General features: G+C 43.0%; 1 long non-coding RNA gene across 2 annotated transcripts in view; it reads left to right on the forward strand.

Moving 5' to 3' along the window:
• The window catches only part of LOC128410112 (uncharacterized), a 32,723-nt gene extending 13,953 nt beyond the window's left edge, over positions 1–18,770 (forward strand). For both annotated transcript variants that reach the window (XR_008329385.1, XR_008329384.1), the window contains exons 3-4: positions 15,509–15,596; positions 18,557–18,770. This is a non-coding gene — a long non-coding RNA (uncharacterized LOC128410112). The remainder of the gene's footprint in view (positions 1–15,508; positions 15,597–18,556) is intronic.
• The last annotated feature ends 1,968 nt before the right edge of the window (positions 18,771–20,738 follow it).

Genomic DNA, 20,738 nt, shown 5'->3' on the forward strand with positions numbered 1-20,738 from the left:
ACAGGACACCATACTGCAGACTTGATTTCCCTTTTAGAGTTAAACTGGCAGCATCACACTTCCTCCTAATATGTTTACTAATAACATGCATTGCAGAATTTTCCTGCCCTAATGTCATTGCCTTTGATCAGATGAGAATGGTCAGGGTGGCTGCATGTGCTGGCAATATTTATGCTGAACAAGGTAGATTTGCACCAGTGTTTCTAGAATAAAACAATGCACTATTGCTTTGCATGCAGAAGCTCCCAGGTCCAGTGTCCCGCGCCTCTGCAAATAGCACTAGGAAAAACTTCTGGCTGAAACACAGGAAAGCTACTACAAGTCACTGTAGACAAAGCTGAGATTGATAGACAAATGGTCTGATTTGGTATAAGGCAAATGTTCTTAAGAATATCCATTTCAACCCGGTGACTTAAGCTCCCTGAGCATTTTTAATACTGCAGCAGATTCAAGCCATCATCATTTTTCAGAAACTAGCACCTAGAAATCGGAAGACGGTTGCAGCTAAACGATGATGCTCTCGAGAAGACAAATTCTCGCAGCCAAATTAAGTGCTGCTACTGAGCCTTGTTCTTCAGTGTGTTGCACCTCACTGTTCTGTCAATTATTCCTCTTAAAAGAGCATGGGAAATGGATTTTAAAAGGCTGTCACCTGTGTACATTGGTAAAGAATTCCAATTTGGCACTGTTTTTAGTTCCAATTGGCACACGTGCTGCACAAAATGGCCTAAGCGACAGAAGTTGCTGCAGAACTTCCATTTCTGAAAAATGCTGAACACACCAGAGAGCAGGGGGGCTGACTTGGGCCCCCCGATTATGGGTGCCCAATGGCACCCATGACGTAATGTGGCGCCATGTTACAGCGGCACGCCAGATTGCCTATTGATTTGAGGCAACTTTTTGAAGTAAATCTACATTGTAGGGGGAAAAGCCCATTCTCAAAGCAATGTGTTTTGTTCTTATGTGTGGTGTGGAGAATTATAAAGTTCTGGTCCTTCATTCTTCCTAGTCTGTTGGAGGGAGAATCTATTAAAGGAGGTTGTGTTCCTGCTTAAGATCATGGTGATGTGTCTCTTCATGTAATAGCTCTGCTGGATCATGCCAAAGGCCCATCTAGGCTGGCATCTGTTCTCACATTGGCCACTGCAACACTCTCTCAACTTGAGGCAAGTGCCAGCCGGGGAACCCTCAAGGGACACCGCAGGGGAAGAAGGCTCAGAGCCAGGGGATTGGTGGTGGGATGATGATGAATGGTCAGAGGGAGAAGAAGGAGCAGATTGGGAGGAGGAGTTGTCAGAAGCTGAAGAGGCAACAGGGTTTAGTGAGCAGGAAGAGGCTGTGGCAGACAGCAGTTCAGACTCCGAGGCAGAAGCAGAGGCTGGAGAGGAGGGGGCCAGGAGACAGAGGGGCAGGCTACTGAAGAATCCAGGGTTTCTCTCCATCCTGCTGCGACCAGCTCCCCTTCTCCTGATCTAGGTCGCACAGAGAAATGAAAAGAGCAGAGCAGAAATTACTTGTGCGCAGATGCAGTCTGAGATTGCTTGGGAGAGGAGAAGTCTCCTTTGTTTTGCTCTGATTGCTGACCTATGCTTCACTCCATCTCCTGACAAACGTTAACTTTGTGCTATATGAAGTATTTTCTTTTGTCTGTCCTGAATCTTCCAATATTCATCTTCATTGAATGTCCTTGAGTTCTAGTATCATGAGAGGAGAACAAACTTCTCCCTGATCACTTTCTCCACATCACATAATGTTAGACATCTCCCTTGAGTTCACCCTCTGAACTAAAAAGCCCCATGTTGTAACCTTTCCTGCAGCCCCTTACATAGGGGATTATAATTTCTTGGGTTTTTTTAGTTTAAAAGACACTTGTAAAGTATAAGTTTAACAAGTTTGATGACTAGCAACCTTAACATTAATGACTTGTGTCTTTGCTGTAATTCATTGGACCACCTGCTGTCCATGAACATCTGCTAAATTATTGAGTTCGACGCACTTCTATCATGCAAGAGAAAGACTGGCATTTGCAGTTTCCTCCAGTGACTGGAAAATGGTAAGCAAATGAAGGAAAATTGGCACATGCGATCTGTTTCTACTGCACTGCTTGACTTGGTACTGATAATTCAGCAAACTGACAAGCTGTGGCTTATGAGAATGGCACAGCCATGTTAAATTATCGCTTCTGGACTAAGATGCAGATTGAATACAACAACCCCCCCAAAAAAAAGGTAGAAGAGGGAAACAAAGGTTGTAATCACAAGTCCATATGATTCTTTCCCTAAAATATCTAATTTGGGGCTATAGCATACACCTCCTACATTCCATTCATTCCATTAACTCATTCTTTCTGATGAAAGAAATACATAGTTATTGCCATTTATGAAAATGGGCTGTCCGTTTTGCCCAAGTCCACTTCAGACACTTTTGTCTTAATCCTAGACCCTTAGCCCAGATAAAGCTTAAGGTGCCAAGATAGTCAATAATTTAGAAACATCCCCGTATTCGGCATACCAGTAATCCTTTCTTAGAAATTGGTCATTAGTGGCCATGCCCTAAGGGCCATTGGAGCAGAGGAAGGCCTGATGGAGATCGGGCCATGGTTCAAGTTCTATTGTCAAATATCTCATCCATCAGAGTCCCTCCCAACTGTACAATTCTATGAATCTATGATCCATCCATCCATCCATCCATTATGTAGGCTCATGTCAGGGACTGACAGGGCTCTGATGGGTGTATGATGGAGGCAGGAGGGCTGGAGGTGGACCAGTGAGAAGTTTGGTGCCACCTGCGTGGTAGGAGCCAGGGAAAGGGAAGGCTATGAGCCATCAGAGACAGAGGCAGAAGTTCCAGATGGGTCAGAAGCAGAGGAGGCTGCTCAGGTGGGTGGGCTGGTCAAATCCCTGCTGTCCCCTGCTCTGCTGTCTCCTAGAACCAGGAGGTGCTTGAAGAGGGAAGTACAATAAAGACTTCCATGCAGGAAGTCTCAGGTTGCATTCATGCACCCCATCAGACGAGGGCACATAAGCCATGGGGGTGTGGGGCATGGCCTGACTGTTACTTCAACTGCTCTGCTGGGCAGTTGGAAAATAGCCATATAATGTAGATGCTAGAAATGTGCATCTATGGTGTAAGTGCCTGCTTTTGTCAATAAAGAATTCCTTCCTTGGCTGGGTATGCACAGGACAGCTGATACGTAATAAGGGGTAAGTTTTGTAGATGAAAACCACTGTTGGTTAATGTAACTGCACCCAATATTCCAGTCTATAGCACTGCGTGTGTGCATGTCCTCAGTGTTCTTCATTTGCAACATTTTTTGCTGAATTTTGTCCTGAGGATGCAGCTGTCCAAGTCTGTTATGGCAAAAAAGTAAAAAGTCTTGTGGTACCTTAAGATGATATTTATTTTAGTTACTATTTTATTTCTTTATTAGATTTAAACACCATCCTTCATCATACGATCTCAGGGCGGTTAGCAAAATAAAATGCAGGATAAAAACAAATAATGAAAACAAAACAGCAAAACAATAACAACAATATTGTTAAACATCTGATGAACTGGGCTCTTTTCCATGAAAGCTAATGCCACAATAAATCTGTTAGTCTTCAAGGTGCCAGACGTTTCCCCTTTTTGTGTGTGTATGTTGACTGAATTTCATGATCACGATTTTAAAAAGAATGGCTAGCCAGTCCTTTTGGCTACTTTGCATTTTCTCCATCAGTTTGAAACTTGTCTCATTTCTCTATCTTGTTCCATCCTAAATAATAGAAATCATGATTCTACTTAATGCACTAAATGAAAGCAAGACGGAGCCACAGTTGGCAGCAACTAGAAAAGATAATGCAGTCGAAGTAATCAATTTATGTTTTATTGGCTCCTTCCAGTGAGCTAATGAATAAAGGTACCCTTATGCATGCTTTGCTCAAGGCTGATTAATTATCTCGACAAAATTTGCTTTTTTCCATGTACAAGTCACATGAGGTTAAATGAATCCCTGGGCGTTTAATTTTGCTTGGACCTATTAAAGGGAAAGATGCTATATTGATCATTATATTTTAGAAATATAACGCATATATATATATATATATATGCAGAATCCTTATATGGAGCCCTGTAATCATTATGTGTATAATCCTTACATCCATTCACCTATGTACTTACGCAGTCAACCCTGTCTCTCTGTGTGTCTTCATATAAACCTGGAATCTGTATGAAGAGAAGGCTATAAATAGAATCTATCTATCTACGCTGTGTTTATCCATCTTTATCTATCATCTATCTATCAGAATGTATCTCTATTTGTTTATCTAATCTCCTTGAGTTATTAAAAACAGGCAAGCTCTTTAATTCAGGGCACACATGTTGAAATACCTGCGCAGAAGAGCTGGATCTTGTCTGCATACTGTGCTACTTTACTACTGCCACACTGGTGCTTTTAATTAGCTCTCATTGTCTCACTACTTGGCTGAGTGGTTTTTACAGCTAACCTGAGAAAAAGGTAGGATGCAGAAATCCTTCGTCCGATACATCAACTTAATTAGAAGCAGGAAGCATGACTTCTCCCTATGACTTTTGAGGAATAAAAAGCTCTTTAAACCAATCTTGAGGTAGTTTTCAAGCACAGTAATACCAAGATATTATTTTATTTTCATATATATATAGAGAGAGAGAGAGAGCGCGTGAGCACTATTTTCTTAGAAAAAGAGGTGCCGGAGCTCACCACAAATGCCTCCCTTGTCCTCTTATTATAATGGGACTGGTGCCCACCTGAGAGGTCCGGCTGAAAAAAAAAAGTCCTGTGGGTATGTCTAGCTCATATTTGAGGTCAGGCTGTAATTGCTCCACCTTAGACAGCATCTTAAAAAGCAGAGACATCACCTTACTGACAAAGGCTTGTATAGTTAAAGCTATGGTTTTCCCAGCAGTGATGTATGGAAGTGAGAAGGCTGATCACCGTAGAATTGATGCTTTTGAATTATGGTGCTGGAGGAGACTCTTGAGAGTCCCATGGACTGCAAGAAGATCAAACCTATCCATTCTTAAGGAAATCAGCCCTGAGTGCTCACTGGAAGGACAGATCCTGAAGCTGAGGCTCCAATACTTTGGCCACCTCATGAGAAGAGAAGACTCCCTGGAAAAGACCCTGATGCTGGGAAAGATGGAGGGCACAAGGAGAAGGGGACGACAGAGGACGAGATGGTTGGATAGTGTTCTCGAAGCTACCAGCATGAGTTTGACCAAACTGCGGGAGGCAGTGGAAGACAGGAGTGCCTGGTGTGCTCTGGTCCATGGGGTCACGAAGAGTTGGACACGACTGAAGGATTATCCTTACCATTCTGGAGCCGTGCGCCAAGCAGGCCTTGCAAACACACACACACCAAGCTTGATGGGCTCCAGGCTGCTCTTGCATGAGATTTCATGGGGCTGTCCAAGTTCCTGAGAGATCTCGGGAGACCCCGCCTGCACAAGAGCACCCCAGAGCCTGGAATGCAAGGAAGGTGCAGAGCTTAAAAGATTTTTCCATGCCGGGAAAACCCTGCACAAGAAGAGCTTTTAAGCTCTCCCCCTTTGCTGCATTTAATTCATGTAATTTCAACCAGCCAGCCTTCGACCTCATCATATTGGTATCACGCATGTTAAATACGTGCAAGTTGCAATTTTACTGTATTGAAGAAGAAAGGTGGTATCGTAAACTTTGGTTTCTTTTTTTTTAAATTAATTTTTTATTAAAGGGTTTTTTTTTATAACAACAAAAACAAAACAATACAATACAATAAACACAACAAACAAAAAAGAACAAGTACAATTTCAGATCTTATTTTCTTGTACCTTACTTCCCCGACTTCCTCATGCCTCCCTTTTCTGTATTCCAATTTCTAATCATTTATTCAGCAAATCTTCCCTTATTTTAACTTAGTTTGATCTTACTTATTCTCCTTATCTTATCCATTACCAATAGTAACCATTTATTTTCTAATCCAACATCATTTTAACTTTCATTAATTTTATAATATTTCTTTAAATAGTCCTTAAATTTTTTCCATTCTTCTTCCGCTGCTTCTCTTCCCTGGTTTCGAATTCTGCTCGTCATCTCCGCCAAACCCATGTAGTCAATCACCTTCATCTGCCATTCTTCCAAGGTGGGTAGATCTTGTGTCTTCCAGTACTTTGCAATGAGTATTCTTGCTGCTGTTGTAGCATACATAAAAAAAGTTATATCCGTCTTTAACACCCCTTGGCCGACCATACCCAAGAGAAAGGCCTCTGGTTTCTTAGGGAAGGTATATTTAAATACCTTTTTCAGTTCATTATAGATCATTTCCCAGAATGCCTTAATCTTCGGGCACGTCCACCAGAGGTGAAAGAATGTGCCTTCCTTTTCCTTACATTTCCAACATTTATTGTCAGGCAAATGGTAAATCTTTGCAAGCTTGACTGGGGTTATGTACCACCGTGGTAGGTGGTACGTAAACTTTGGTTTCATGGATGCAGGAAATCCATTCCCTCTTAGCTTGGCTTCATTATCAATCGATGGGGAGGAGGTGTGGTTGCCTTATACTTATTTATTTATTCATGTAAAGCATTTCTTAATTGCCATTCATCAAATGATCCCAGAGTGTTGTACAAAACGGTGAATAAAATTAATTCACACATCATATAAATACTGATTACAAACCAAGCAGTAAATCACTCGGGCCTTTGCCAACAGCCAAGGGACCGAGTCACTGAGAGGCTGTACCTGCTACCTCCTAGGAGCAACGTCAAAGCAAGGTGGAGACCAGCTTGGCCTTGTCCCTTGGCCAGAGAAGCAGCAGCTACAAGGAGCTTGCTTCCCCCCTCTTGATGACCTTGCCCGCTGGACCCCTGCCCCATTCTTTTATGTTTGGCCAAAAAGAATGGGGAGCCACTGCCACTTGGGGACCGAGAAAGAGCCAAATGGGTCCTTCAGAGTGAGGAATTCGGGGCAACGTGGCTTGGGAAGATTGCCTGCTATGGCTCTGCAGTTACAAACACTTTTTAAGCTTAGATTCTAAAAACTGAAGGCATTTTCCTGGGCCCATTGCCTGAATACCTGGCTCTGGGAAGGACCCCCTTTGTCCTTTTGCATCAGCCCAGATAAGGCAGCAAGAAGGCCAAAGGTGGAGGTGGGTAGCTGGCTGCCATGAAGGGGAATCAAGTTTAGCTCCTAATTAGACGGTGCCTGCACATTGTCACTGATGCTGAATGATGAGATGTGCTTTGGCCAACCATTGGCTTGCCCTCTCCCTACATGAAAGAATGCTCTGCTTCATCTGCCCATCTCAACTAAGACCAGAAACAAAGGGAAAGGATACTCTGGCCCCATCCATTGGCCAAAGGGGTAAGAGCATCAACTAAGCAAGAGCAGCAGTAAAGGAAGATCAGCTTAGCCCAAACAGGATAATAATGCCCATGTATAGCTCACCACTTTATTCTCATAGGCTGGCCCTGTAGCTTCTTGGGAGAGCTGGAAGATTTGCTAGTGAATGACTAGTGCTTTATTACAGCAGTAGTTTTAACCAGGGAAGCAAAGGAGAACTCAGCATGCAGAAATGATTTAAAACAGGCCAGAACTGCCACCACTGCAGTGTAAAGTTTCTGGCTGGGAAGAAACTTAATAATGTTGACTTCTCCAGGTTTTTTTTTATAAAAAAATATTACTCCCCCAAACTGTGATAATAATGAGATTTCACATTTGCAACATCCCTGTCTCCCTGGATAAATTATGAAGAGATCAATTTTCCCCCATTAGCTTCCTCCTCATTAACAACTTGGCTGAGGTCAAGGAGCCCCTTTGCTTGCACTTAATGGTGAACAACCTTTCTCTTTGGATAGAGATTTTTCTTTGTTGAGATGAAATGGAACAAAATCAATGACCCTTATTTAAAGTTCAAAGTGAAATAGGTTTTCTTAAACAACAAGAAAAAGCTACACATAACATTCTCACATATATGATATGCACAGATTCTGACTAGGGCAGTATATATTATTAATCTCAAACCTGACAGAGACTGTATGAAATGGGAATATAATTTGCTACCCTTTCATGAAAGTCAAACTCTGCTGCCTGAGGTGGCTGCCTCACTTTGCCTAATGGTAGAGCTGACTGAAATAAGAGTTTTGAAAGGTGGAAGCAGTTGGCAAATGCTTGAGCACTCTCTAAAATCTGATGAACAGATGCTGGCTAAAAACAGTCCAGCTGAGCTCAGTCACCTGAGGAACAAGCATTTTTCTACTTGCAGGTCAGTCCCCTTAGTCAAAGGAGACAATGTTCAGGCAATGTTCTGTTTGCCACATGTTGAAAGGTAAAGATAAAGGACCCCTGGACGGTTAAGTCCAGTCAAAGGCAACTATGGGGTTGCGGCGCTCATCTCGCTTCTCAGGCCAAGGGAGCTGGCATTTGTCCACAGACAGCTTTCTGGGTCATGAGGCCAGCATGACTAAACTGCTTCTGGTGCAATGGAACACTGTGACAAGTGCCAGAATGCACGGAAACGCCATTTTACCTTCCCGCCACAGTGGTACCTATTTATCTACTTGCACTGGTGTGCTTTCGAACTGCTAGGATGGCAGGAACTGGGACAGAGCAAAGGAAGCACACCCTGTCGCGGGGAATCGAACTCCCAACCTTCCAATCGGCAAGCCCAAGAGGCTCGGTGGTTTAGACCACAGCGCCACCCGCATTCAATAGCATTCTTATAGCATGAATAATACCCTCCAACATTTCCCCAGTGAAACTAGGGACTTCCCATTCCATAATTATAATTTTACTATTTATACGCCACACATCTTACTGGGTTGCCCCAACCACATAAAACCTTAAACATTAAAAAAACACTTTCCTATACAAGGCTGCCTTCGGACGGCTCGGGGGTCAGATAACTCCAGACCCTCCAACATATCTCCATTGAAAATAGGGACATCTTAAGGAAAAGCGGGGCATACCTGTATCAAATCAGAAACCAGGATGGATTCTCTAAATCAGGGACGTCCCTGGAAAATAGTGACACTTGGAGGATCTACATATATGCATATGATAAGTCTAACGTATTCATTCAAACTAAGGTTCCTAGAAGTGCCCAGGCTTTCAAAGAGGCTGCTCTGTTTCCAGAAATAGTCTTGCAGGCACTGGTGGAATAATGGCTGCTGTTGCTGACAATTTCGGGAGGCTGAAAAAAAAACTATAGTTCACAAGTTGCTTCTTGTCACCTGAAAGAAAGGGCAGAAGTAGGGGATTTCATAGGTAAGAAATTGTACCTACTGGGTACAAGGTTGCTTTTGCCTCATAAGAAGTCTGCTGACAGACATAACTACAGTAATTATCATGTTACCACATTCCCTGTAAAGAGTAAGAGTCAAAATAATTTTGCTGGTGAAAAGCATATTGGAAAGCCAATAAGAAATCAACTTATTCTAGGATAGCACTAAGTGAACTCCAGTTGGAACAAATGCTCCAGTGGGCGTTTGGCTCATATTGAATTAACAGCATTTACAACTGTCCTACTAGACAACCATAAATACTAGTATTTATTTGCTTATTACAGTTGTTTTCTAACCTTCTTCTAAAGAGCTGTCAGCTGCACACAGGGGGCAACAAATGTAAAGCTTAATGGCTTTGGGCTTAGATCATCCTAGACAAACTCCAGAACACTATCCCAGGGATAGCCAGCAGACCACCCTCCAGATGTCAAGTATTGCAACTCTCATCATCCTTGCCCAACTAGCCATGCTGGTTGAAGCTGATAAGACTTGCTTAGGGCTAGATCAGAGGTAGCAAATGTAGTGTCCTCCAGAAGTTGTTGGACTCCAACTCCCAACGATATCATAACACTACTTCATGGCTGTCGATAGAAATAGACCCTTAAGAGAACACAGAGTCACTGTACAGTACCATCTGAACTCTTCTCTTTGTCATGTTTATTAATAAGTGATGCTAAACTAGTCAGGTGCTCAGAAAGGCTTGGCAGAATAGCTTTAGGAATGCTCAGAAAAAACCCGATTATCTAGACCCATTTCAATTTGGCTTCATGCCTGGTTTGGGGACTGAAGCCCTGGTCAATGGCTGCCTGCCACCAATCACCATTGTTGGGATAGAGATAGGGGGAGTGCAAACATGCTGACTTTTATTAACATCATCTTTATTAACAGCATCTTTGGGATGAGCTTTGAGGAGTTGGGGACATTGTTTTGTGGTGGTTCCATTCTTGTCTCCAAGGCTGCTTTCAGAAAGCAGCATTGGAGACTTCTGTTCAACCCTGTAGGAACTATCCTATGTGGTCCTACAGTCATCAGGCATTTAACCTGTGCTGTATGTTATCTATATGAAGTTTCAGGGAGCAACAATCAGGGGAGCTGAAGCTAAGTGTCATTAATATGCCGATGACACCCAGCTCCATCTCTCTGCTCCATCAGTATAAAGAGGGGCAATGAAAGTCCTGAATCATTGCCCATAGATGGTAGTTGGCTGCATGTGGAGTGATAAATTGAAACTAAATACAAATAAGATTGAAGTTCTATGGTTGGATTTTTACTAAATGTGGAATTTGGTGGAACTGCCTGTTCTGGTTGGGATTACACCGTTCTTGAAGGAGCTGGTTCATTGTCTTAAATTCATTGTCTTAGAACCATAATCGCCACTCCTCAGTATCTAGCCATTCCTATGCTTGGTTTTGGTTAGCGAGATAGATTTATTTTTTATGGACAGTAATAGCTTGGCTACAATTGTTCACACTCTTCCAACCTTCAGGATGGACTACCATAATGTGCTTTATGTGGGGCTGCCCTTGAAGATGATCCAGAAGCTGCAACTGGTGCAGAATACAGTGGCCAGGGTGTTGATGGGAACAGTGGGTGAGTAGCATATAATCCCTATTCTCAAACAGCTACATTGGTTGCCTATTTCCTTTCAGGCTCGATTCAAAGTGCTTATGTTGACATTTTAAGCCCTGAATGGCCTTGACCCAAATATCTTTGAGGAAACCACCTCCTGTATCAATCTGACCATGTATTAACATATGCGGAGGAAGTTCTCCTGATACCTCCTCTGTTAAATGGTGTGTAGCGTGGGGCCCATTGAACAACCTTTTCAGTGATAGCCACTGAAATGAGTCTCACCCCAACCTTGTATTTTTTTAGATGCCAGATTTAAGAAATAAATCTCATTTTTGGTTGAGTTTATAGAGGCTGTTGGGTTAAGCCATTTCTAGGATGTTAATTATGTAAGTTATGAAAATTGTTTTAATATTTCTCTTTATTATGTGTTATGTTTTTATATTATCTTATTTTTGTAAACCACCCTGTGAAATCTCTTAATAGAATAAAGGAATAAACTGGAGTGTGCTGCTAAGCTGGAAACAGACATATTGAAAAATAAAAACTGAGTTTTTACAAAGCATAGCACAGATATTTTCAAGGGGTGGTAGGGAGAAAACCACCTTGGTCCCTCTTACCTTCTGTTTGTGTTTCTAATCACTGGAATGTTTTCAGAGAGCCAAGGCTGGGCGTGGGTCCTGATACCACTCAGAAATCTGTACACCAGGAAGCAAACACATTGAACAAGAAGGCTAAGATTCAGCTTCTTGCAAACCACAGCACAGCCTAAATACAGAACCCATGGAGGTACCATTAGTTCGCCACTTAAACTTCCAGGCATGCATTTGGGGGCCTGAACACAGTGAATAGATGCACAGGCATGGAGACTCTGTTTTAGACCTCTGGATGAACACATGGAGTTTAGGAGCGAAGCTGGCAGATGCGATGCCATTTCCCCTCCCCTCTCCATCATGTGTTCGCTTTACACATCTTTGTCGTGTGAAGCTTCTGCTTCTGCTGTAATGTATACTATTTACAGAGACACTTTGCTCAGAATGGTTGGAAGCCCTTCTCTCCTCTTGGTACTATGTCAGGGCGCAGGGTACCAAAATGGCACCCAGCTCAGATGTGATGGGACTGCTCTGGAATACCTGCTGCAAAACTAGCAATACATGTTTAACATATTGTTTTAATTCTGTTGTATAGTCTGCCACCTTGAATATTTCTCCTGTAGAGGTGGGATATAAATCCTAAACAAACAAACATCTTAAGCGCCTTTAAGCTGAGGGGTGCTCCGCTTACTGGAAGCATCCATGCTGTCTTAACAGCTGCCATGATAATGTCTATTCCAAAAATTGAAAAAAGAAACAGATTTGCAGATTTCCCCTTTCAGCCAATATTGTATGCATTAGGGACATTCTTTAGAGAGTTAAAAAGACAAGGGAGTTATCTCCTACAAATCTTTAAGCTAATGCTTGGCTGGAGTCAATAATCACTTGCCTGCTGGACAGATGTTCAGTGATATTAACTGCTGCCGAAGAGCTGCCAAAAAAATGGGAATGAGGGGGAGGGGGGGAACCCACATTTCTTGCCCAAAAAGAAGGAAAGAATCAGATGAAAGCTGTCTTTTCAATTAGTATTGGCTGCATATTGTATGTGATGGAGCCAACTGATTTACATATGTTACTTATTAAATAATTCTTAAGGCAAAAATTCACCTGACTACTGTTTTGATGCCAGTGAACAGAAGACAGTTTTATAATGTCTATGTTGATAAGGATGATAGAATGAAATGGAAGAGAATCTACAAATGGTCATTGGACAGGGGAATCGGGTGAATGAACACAACATGTGGATATATGTATATGTGTATATATGTGTGGAAATACCCATCAGTGCTCACAGTATGACAGTATTTGTTTATAGTGAACATCATACGTAATAAGAGTATGGATGCATAGGATAGGCCCACCCATGAGGCAAGGTGAGGGGACTGCCTCAGGTGGCAAGATTCACAGGGGAAACATATTCTGATGTAGATTTTTATGCCCCCTCACCCCATGTTCCTGATGTAGATCTTCACTCATCCTTTCTTCCCTGGGGAAGGAGGCACCATTTTGTGGTTCACCTCAGGTACCAAAATATATTGGACTGGCCCTGGGATAGTTACAAGTGGATAAAAGAGGGAAATTATTACTGCTGAGCTGACCTAAATGCTCACCAGGAAATATTTTTGTAGCAGTCAAGGGGTTTGGAAGGAGTTTGAATGTTCCCCAATTCTCTCTCTCAGTGCTCACCCCCACCTTGACATCAGCTTTAGTGCAATTTTAAAAACACTGTCATTTTCTTCATGCTGTCTTTGTGAGCCTAGCCAATGAGGAATTAAGTAGTACGCCCTGGTACCATGTAGCCAATTAGATTTGGACATGTGACAATGTCGCAAAGCCAATTCAGACAGCATAAATCATTCCCCTCACTTTGAATATGTGAACAGTTTTGTGTTTGTTTGCCACTCTCCTGAAAAAAGAAAAATCTGTCTAGAGGGTGCTTTTTGCAGGGTTGGAAACTAAAAGCCCCCTCAACTCTTAAATAAAATACCATGCAAGTTTTGGGCGAAGCAGGCAAAAATATGATTGTTTGAGAGTATTATTTTCAACCTGGTAATGTTGGTGCTACAAAAGTGTTCCATGTACCAGAGTTGTTCAGGGCTAAAATGATTCAAGATTGTGTCTGGGCTGAGATTGTGTCAGCTGAAGGAGGACAGTATTTTCAACTAGGCACCAGAGTGAATTAGCTTTCCACTCACAACTGGTTTTCAATATTTCCTGAAAAGATATTAGCAGATGAAAGATGTAGGGAATTCTGAAGGAAATAGCACAGCTGCAATGGTTGTGTGTAGCCAAGAATATCAGCGATGCTACTGTAAAACAAAGTGCACCCCTAACAATATTGTTTCTGCACCTAAAGTGGGGGCACATTTCCACTTCCAACCTAACTCTAATCTAACATATTTACCTACATATTTAACATAACACATACTATCACATACAGGTTTACCAAAATTACTCTAACATTTACAAATTTCATTTACATATACAAACATACCTCAGATATATTGGAGGTTTGGTTCCAGACCACCACAATAAAGTGATTATCACAACAGTCACACATTTTTTTGTTTGTTTCCCAGGGCATATAAAAGTTATTTTCATAGTATAATGTAGTCTATTAAGCCAGGCCCCCCTGGCTGCAGGGGCAAGAGTGCAACGCCCCCCCCAGCCCTAGCTAGCTCCTGTCAATTTCAATTTATTTCAGTGTTTTGTTTTTATAACCTTAAATTCAGTTCTCCACATTTCCACATCAGGTTTTTTTTGTTTTTAAAAAATCCTTATGAAGATACATTGGCATTTTAGGGCTGATTTCTCCTAATATATAAATGCTTGCCTGCAATTCTGCCTAACATATATACATTTTTGCAAAGCAGTTTCCACTAAAGCAACAGCTAAAGGAACACTTGTTTGTACAGTACTTTGACTAAAACATGCATTTTCACACACATTACTTGGCTGGAGAACTGTACTGACTGCAAAAATTCAGAGAAGCAAGAATGTCAAAGGATGGTTGCGTTGTATTTTGCTCTAGTGTGAATTAGGTAGATTTGTGCTTAAATTTGAACTGAATCAAATTTCTGTTCTACCGTTAAAGTTGAGTTGTAGACAGCTGTGGGGTGGGATCCACGAGTGAACATGGAGAGATCAGATCAGTGAGCAACCCCAAAGCCAGTCGTTTCCTTCTGTTGACTGCTCAGGTTAATCTGTCCCAGCCTGAAGACTTTATAGCTTTTCCTATTGAAGAGAGCCAATGATGAAACTGGGCAAGTGGAATCGATCTGGTACCTGTGAATTCTTTGATGCCTAGAGAGATCCACCAATCTGAAGCTCAGGGGCTCACAAGAGCCAGGGATTTCTACTTCTAGCTCTAACAGCACCTAATAATAGCATGCTTTATAGACAGAGAAAGCTACAGAAAGGTTTTCTCTGCAAATGGACTAGCTATACTAAAAGTAGTGCCAGGTTTGGCACAGCCTGTGGGATTTTTGAAATGGCGGGAAAACATGGCATCTGAACTCCTGACTTGACTTTTTCCTACTGCTAAAATGATTTACGTATAATACAAAGTAAAATATATGTACAGTGGTACCTCGGGTTAAGTACTTAATTCGTTCCAGAGGTCTGTACTTAACCTGAAGCACCACTTTAGCTAATGGGGCCTCCTGCTGCTGCTGCACCGCCAGAGCATGATTTCTGTTCTCATCCTGAAGCAAAGTTCTTAACCTAAAGCACTATTTCTGGGTTAGCGGAGTCTGTAACCTGAAGCATATGTAACCCGAGGTACCACTGTATAAGAAGAATAAGTAAGAAAAGAAAGATAACCCAACAACATGCTGAAACTATAATTACAAACCAAAGATTTGGTTTTAAGAGTGGGAGGGTGGAAAAGAACTCGCTGTACATAGGAAACACAGCATACAAAGACGGACAATAATATTTATGAAACAGGTTGGGTATTTTGACAAATGCACATACACCCTCCTGCATTAATTAATGTGTGTCCTGCTGTTAATTTGGCTTATTTTGCTAGTAAGAAGGATGATAAAAGAACACAACCAATTTATCGACAGGTACAAACTGGCAACTGATAGATTTCTGCAGAGTCTAGGATATAGCTACTATGATTAACAGCATGATTCTAGCCATGTCTGCTCAGAAGTAAGTCCTATTGAATTCAGTGGTGCTCGTTCCCAGGTAAGTGGGGTAAGGATTGCTGCCCATGTTAACCAGTCTTATATGGATTAGGGAAGGGCATCAACTAGACAATAGTTTTCTAGATAAATAGACAGGTGTCTCCAATAGAGGCTGGATCATTAGGGCAGCCAGAGCTCGAATGAAATAGCCAGCTTTTAAAAAAATAAAAATGAAAACCATCTCAGAACCACACTCCTGTCACACACGTACTTCCACAATCCCTGTCAATGTAGAGAGAATCTTGGATGCTTTTCTGTCAATTTCCTGTTCTCTGGCCAATTCTCCTAGACTCTGGAGCCTTCGCTTTTTCTTCCTCACCACGATCTGCCCAAGGCCATCAATTGTCAATTTCTCCCACCTCCATAAAGGGAAGATGGTTACATGCTTACATACATGTTCAGATATTTGTGCTTCTTTAACTTTTTTTTATCAGGGTCTATGGAACTTAATGGCATAATAATTCACAATTCCTCCATGTGACCAGTGGTAACTTTGTGATTACTCTGGTAACTTTCAGACTAGATTATTGCAATGCACTCCATGCAGGGCTGCCCTTGAAGGTGACTTGGAAACGATAACTAGTCCAAAATACATCAGACAGATTAACGTATTTTTCGCCCCATAGGGCGCACCGGCCCATAGGACGCACCTAGTTTTTTTTGGGGGGGGGAATAAAGAAAAACAAAATTATTTCCCCCCCAGGCGCGGGGCTGGGGCGGGGGAAGCCCGAGCTTCCCCCGACCCCAGCCCCCAGAACAGGCAGCTCTCCGCTAGCCTTAGGAGACCGGCGCGACTTCCCGCCGGGCTCCCACGGCTTGCGGATATCTGCCTGAAGCCCAAACCAGGTCGGGGAACAGCGGGATGGCGCCAGCTCCACAAGCTCGGGGGACAGTGGGGAGGCGGAGCAGACAAGCATTTATATATTAGGAGGAATCAGCCCTAAAATGCCAATGTATCTTCATAAGGATTTTTAAAAAACAAATGAAACCTGATGTGGAAATGTGGAGAATTGAATTTAAGGTTGAAAAAACAAAACACTGAGATAAATTGAAATTGACAGGAGCTAGCTAGGGCTGGGGGGGGGGTTCCACTCTCGCCCCTGCAGCCAGGGGGGTTGCAGTTCTCCCCGCCTCCAGCCTCCAAACCAGGTTGGGGGACAGCGGGATGGCGGCGTTCCCCCTCTCCGCTGTCCCCCGAGCTTGTGGGGCTGACGGTGGGAAGAAGTGCGCTTCTCCCCACCGTCAGCCTCCAAACCAGGTCAGGGAACTGAAGCCCGGGGTGCACTGTGCAGCGCGCCCCAGGCTTCGAGATGCAGGCTGCTATCCGCAAGCCTAGGGAGCCCGCGGGATTTCCCGTCGGAACTCCCACGGGCTCCCAAGGCTTGCAGAGAGCTTCCTGAAGCCTGGAGAGTGAGAGGGGTCGGTGCGCACCGACCCCTCTCGCTCTCCAGGTTTCAGCGAAAGCCTGCATTTGCCCCATAGGACGCACACACATTTCCCCTTCATTTTTGGAGGGGAAAAAGTGCGTCCTATAGGGTGAAAAATACAGTACTGGCTGGGGTTTCCTTTAGAGATCATATAGCTGCTGTTTGAAAGCAGCTGCATTGGAAGGCAGCTATGCTCACCACTATACCACCAACTAAAGAATCATGGCAAGAAAAATTGACTATGCAGAACTGGCAAAACTGACATACAAGCTATGGGACTAGGATAACTGTGACTTTAAAGATGAATGGGAACCCTTTACAAAGTATTAGAAGACGCAACAAAGCGAACTGGATTCCTTGGCTGGTTTTGAATAAACATTCACAAACTTTTTATTGATAATTATTACTTAAATAGTTTGAGGATCTATACAACTGTGTAACATGCAGAAAACAGCATTTTTAGAGAAATCAAAGACTGGAACGGAGGGAAGTCGGGGGGTGGGGGTTCTGTGGGGGGAGGGAGGGAGGGGGAGGGAAGAAAAAAGGGGGAAAATATGGATGATACGTTTTTGGATAATATGTTTTGTTTTAATTTTGAATAAAAAAGTAATTTAAAAAAAAGAAAAAGAAAGCAGCTGCGTTGGTTGCCAGTTCATTTCTGGGCTGAATTCGAGGTGTTCATTTTATTACTGAAGCCCTAAATGACAGGCCCCAAACTTCTAAATGAAAGTGTGGGCCAGAGGGACTAGCCTAGTCCTCCATGTTCCTGATAAATTAGACACACACCTCTGTGCTCCATTTCCAGAAGAAACCCTTCCTGCTCACTCTCCCTTCTTTCTCCTCCTCTCAGTCGTCCTTGGACCTTACTTCCTGAGCCTCTTTCTTCTTTTGCCTGCTTTACCCAAGCCGCTGTGCTCCTTGCATGGTCATCTTCAGGAGGCATCCAAGGGCGTGTCCTCCTGGAGCTGTGTTGGTTGAGGCATTCCCTTTCCAGAGGTGCATCTGACATCTTCATTATATAGTTTCTACCATATGCTGAAGACACACCTCTTTACCTGACCTCTGGCATCTGAGATATGTGTTTTCAGGATTCAAACTGTTCTGGTGACTGTAATTGGTCTTAACTGTTTCAATGCTTAATTTTAGATGGTTGTAACCTGCCCTGGGACCCACTAGTGAAGGATGGTAATAAAATGAATAATATGCAAGGGGCGATTTCTTTGTTTCCAATGACACATACAGCAATATAGAATGACATTAATGCTCAGTAGGTGCAGGGATAATGGCAGCTTGAATATAAAGGAATAAGCACATTTTACATATTTTTAAAAAGCTGAAGATGCATTAAAAGCTATATAAACAAACTTACTAGTGTCAGAGGAGCTGCTAGGTTGCAGAGGTCATTGTGACATGCCTTTCATTGTGACACCTCCCTCTGCTGGTTCATTGGTTACTAGACATGTCCTTTTTAATACATATACTTTATTGAAATTCATAGATATTGGAACCAGAGGAGTCTCAGTCTGCACTGGATCCTTTGCCTCTGAACCAAGTCTGGGGCCTGATCCTGAAGAGTCCCAGTCTGCACAGGTTCCCCTGCAACAAACACCAGCTGGGCCGAGTCAGGGGCCTGAGCCTGCCCTGGCTCCAGATGCGGGGATTACCTCGTTGCCTTCAGCTAGGCCATCACTTACAGCTGCTCCACTACCAGTTTGGTCAGGGGAGGCTGAGGCGGCCCCTGGGTCTAGTAACTCTACAGCAGAGTGCCTGTATCAGACTCCAGAAGCCAACCGAGGGACCCAGTGAGGCACCTCTGGTGGGGGCCACATAAACCAAGAAGGAAAAAAAGTAACGTGGATGGAATAGTACTTGACACAGTAGCAGTAATTTGGACATTGGTAGACAAGTAAGTGCATCTGAAGAGAAATATTGCCATGGATGTACCGTCCTTATCTTCTAAATTTCTGCGCTGCAATCTGTGGAGACTGCTCTAATGTCTCCCCTCCAGTGGCATAAAAGTGGACAACTTTGTGTTAGAATTGAAAATGTCTACAAATGTTTCAGGAACAATCCATGAACAAGACAGTAGATTCCTCTTGGGATGCAGATCAGGAGAGTGCTCTAGGTCCCATTTGTCTCTTTCTTTTCTAGGCTTTCAAGATTGCAAAAAGTCTTATCCCACTTTGGGAAAACAAGTAAGGTCTCACCCCTCCCAGAGACCTTCCCTCCCTTTCTTCCTCCCCTTCCTGCCTCCCAGGGCCTGATGTGGCATTTGCCCATTCCTTGTGGTTATGTTTGTACAGGGGGATGGAAATGGTTAATGCAGATTGACCAATGAGAAGGCTCAGAGGTGCAGCCTACCTGGTTCTGAGGCTCAGCCCTTGGGTTTTACCATTGGGAGATAGGGGAGACAGAGCCAGTAAAAGTCGAACTTAGCGGTTGTGACAGTTAAGTGGGAAACAGGGATAGAACTGAAGGAGAAGAGTGTGACAGTGTGAGATAGTGCCACATCTAGTTAAGGGCACACATTTGAGAAACCATTCTGAACCTATTTAAAACTTCTGTGTTCTTCAATAAACGTTAATCTTCGTTGTTGACATTACAACCTGACTGAGATTCAGTATTTCACCAGAAGAAACCTGGTTGGTGGCAGCGGAAGAATAAAGCAGTGGTGTGCAGGTCAATAGTCTGTGAAATGAGCAGGGGCTCTGTACGAATGCCACAAAATTGGCAGCAGTGGTGGGATAAATACACCCATGAGGGGAAAGGTAGATCGAGGAATGACTACCTTATCCTGGGTGAGAAGACATACTGGTTTATTTGTGGAAAACCCAGTGTGTGAAGTGAGGCCAAAGTAATAAATCAAAAAGAGAACTTGAAGCTATTCTGGCAGAGGATTAGACTTGTGGTTGGGTGAAGTGAGCTTGCAGGGTCAGTGTAAAGACCCAGTGCAGGACTTCTGGGCCAGAGTCTAAAAGGAAACGTAGCTGGAGGGAATAGCAGTGGGTTTTTTAAAAAATAATTCTATCTGACCCTGGTTTGCTGTCAAATCACACTCACTCCAAATGCCATCCAAAAAGCCTAGAAATCCTGTTAAGGAAATACCATATGAAAGCTCTGAAGGGGGATGGGGAGAGAAATGGGAATCCTTAGGAAGAGGGGCAGATTTTAGAAGAAATATTAGGAATTCCCTCTGACGCAGTAGAACCTAAACTCACTTTAGAATTTGAAATTGGAACAGGAATACAAATTTAAATTAGAAAGAGAGACAAAGCTGAACAAGAAAGAGAGCAGTACCATCTGAGGGAAAAAGAGATGCAATTCCAGTTAGAAATGCGGAGACTGGAACTAGCAGCTGGGGAAAACCAAAATAATAATAATAGCGCAAGGGACCAAGGCCAGTTTAGGGTAGATCTCAAGCGGTTCCCTGAATTCAAAGAGAAAGATAATCCAGAGGCTCTCCTCATCTCGTTTGAAAGAGCATGCAATGATCTGCAAGCAAAGGATGAGGAACAAATGGTAATATTAAGGGCTAGAATTAGTGGAACCTTAGCAGAAAGATATGCCCAAATGCCAGAAGACCAGTCCAGAAACTTTGACATGTTTAAACATTTAATCTATACACAATTTGGAATCATCTCAGAGCAGCTAAGGGAAAAGTTCAGAAGGGTAATGGTTTG

This window comes from Podarcis raffonei, chromosome 3 (assembly GCF_027172205.1).
Source record: "Podarcis raffonei isolate rPodRaf1 chromosome 3, rPodRaf1.pri, whole genome shotgun sequence".
NCBI classification, from domain to species: Eukaryota; Metazoa; Chordata; class Lepidosauria; order Squamata; family Lacertidae; genus Podarcis; species Podarcis raffonei.